The following is a 2,414-nucleotide window of genomic DNA, read 5'->3' as shown; positions in this document are numbered from 1 at the left end:
ACACCAACCAACTTTTTTCTGATGTGATTAAAATATTTTAAACATGCATTTAACAAGTCACCAAGGATTTTTACACGACACAAAGCATCTAAAACACCAGTTACCTAGTTATTTGAGACTAATGAACTCATCGATGGGTTTGTTTTTGCACAGTTTGCAAAAATACTATTCACTATTAGATATAGATTATACTTTGACACTAAAAGAAATATGTTCTATAATGCAAATAAACAATGCAGGAATCACTTAGGTAAGATACTCAACTGCCTTTATGATGGAGCAGTCTCATTGTCTGAGAGCCACAAGGAAATGAAGAAGCTGTTGACAGAGGCCAAAGTTCAGGGCCTCATAGACAAGTGCCAGGCAGGCCTATGAAACAAAGGTACTTTTGAGCCTTGCTGCAAAGATTCTGTTATCACCGCTTCCAAAGAAGAAGAAAAACTTACAGCAACTTCAAATAAGCTAGTTGTATAATTTCTGTATAACAGAAGTAGCAACGACTATTCACATACCAACATATCTGACAACAATTTGTTGAAAAACTCAATTGTTTTGACAACCTGTCCCTGAGCTTTGATGGAAGGTCCTATTCATAAAAGATGTTACTGAGGACAAATTTTGCTCTTAACCCTTTTAGGATCAAGGCTACAAGATGCTGGTTTTGTTATATGTTCATCCTCTACACCACCGTGAAGAAACAGACCAAAGTAGAATTTCCTTAAGCCTGGACTTATGAAGAGAGATTGAATACTTTGCCCATTGAAGTCTAGGATAGCCAGGAATTTAATTATGCACTCTAGAGTCCACAGGTGGGGCAGCCAAAGACTCCACTATCTGGAGGAGGATGAGAACGGGGGTAGCTTGTATTTACATCACGCACCTGGCCGCCGGGCTAAACACCACAACTGAACTGGCAGCAGACCTGAGCTGTACTCCCTACTGCCCAGCCACCCTGCTGCGCTCCTGGCAGGCTCCTGGGCACCTTTTCTTTCCCCTGAGTCTAGAAATCATCTTTTAAAATGAGCCATATTACTAGTTTCCTTGTTTGCTTGATAAAACATTTCTTTTAGTTCTGTCTTTACCCAAGGTGAATACATTTCCCCGTTGATGTATAAGTCCATCTGAGTTCTCTTTTTTCAAGTGAGAATACTTGGAGCCAGGGTATTTCAGTTTTCAGAGGAAAAAGTGTGAATGGATGTAGGCTGTATATAAGACCTTTTCTGTGCAGTATTTTGTTGATGGTGTTTACTACCTTTTGGAACTATCTGTTCATTCTTAACTAAGGAGCTGTTAAAAAATCCAAAATAGTTTTACAATTTTCAAGCCCCAACAAACTAGCTTTTGGAACCTATGCTTCTACGACTATGCAATATCTTATTGTTTGGGCAAAAGTTCTTCCACTGTGTGGTTTTGAATTTGGGCTTCTTGATAAATAGCTGCATCTCATATCAGTGATGTGTAAGCAGAAGAGACCTGTACTCCTAAAACTCTGTTCCGAGTGTTGCTTTTGATGCATAGCGTTGTTTAAGGTGAAAGCCATTTGTGGCCTTGATTAATTCTTGGTCTGATTTTTGCAGAGACTCCCACATGTCCAGTTGGGAGTTTGGCTTTCATGATGGCATTAGGGTTCCTAAGATGTAAGGTTTCAGTGACTGTTCGGCTCTGCTAATGGCTCCTTTCGTGACTCTTGCATTTTCTGATTGCTTTCCCATTCCAGGAACAAAATCCATTCCAGGAATTAAATCTGAGTTTGAGACTCTCAAACTGCTGTATCACAGGATTTATATTCTTATTTTTCAGCCTTTTTCTCCACTAAGCTGTACTTACCAAAGCCCGTGGAGGCTCTGCCCTTTGCTTACAAATGAAATTTGTCCCCAAGCATGGCCTGCCACACCTCCAAGGGGCGCGGTTCACAATAATACTGGGGAATCTTGCCTATCTTATATCAGCCTTTGGTAATTCAGTAAATTCAGCCTCTGGGTCCTTGAAACAGAGTTTACAGATGAGATTATTGTAGTAACTAGATATCATCTCTTCATACTACATGAAGTATTGTTTATTTCCCTGAAGATAAATCTTGCTTGTTTTATTTATCATAACTAACAAGTAATTACTGAAAGCCCACTGTTTTTTTTTTTAACATCTTTATTGGAGTATAATTGCTTTACAATGGTGTGTTAGTTTCTGCTTTACAACAAAGTGAATCAGTTATACACATACATATGTTCTCATAACTCTTCCCTCTTGCGTCTCCCTCCCTCCCACCCTCCCTATCCCACCCCTCTAGGTGGTCACAAACCACCCAGCTGATCTCCCTGTGCCATGCGGCTGCTTCCCACTAGCTGTCCACCCTACGTTTGGTAGTGTATATATGTCCATGCCACTCTCTCACTTCGTCACAGCTTACCCTTACC

At 40.2% G+C, this 2,414-nt stretch overlaps 1 pseudogene; it reads left to right on the top strand.

The window, feature by feature from the left end:
* Nucleotides 1-210: 210 nt before the first annotated feature.
* Nucleotides 211-722, top strand: LOC102975122 (BTB/POZ domain-containing adapter for CUL3-mediated RhoA degradation protein 3-like; annotated as a pseudogene).
* The last annotated feature ends 1,692 nt before the right edge of the window (nucleotides 723-2,414 follow it).

Source organism: Physeter macrocephalus, chromosome 9 (assembly GCF_002837175.3).
Source record: "Physeter macrocephalus isolate SW-GA chromosome 9, ASM283717v5, whole genome shotgun sequence".
NCBI lineage: Eukaryota > Metazoa > Chordata > Mammalia > Artiodactyla > Physeteridae > Physeter > Physeter macrocephalus.
This window is presented reverse-complemented; position numbering and strand designations above follow the sequence as displayed.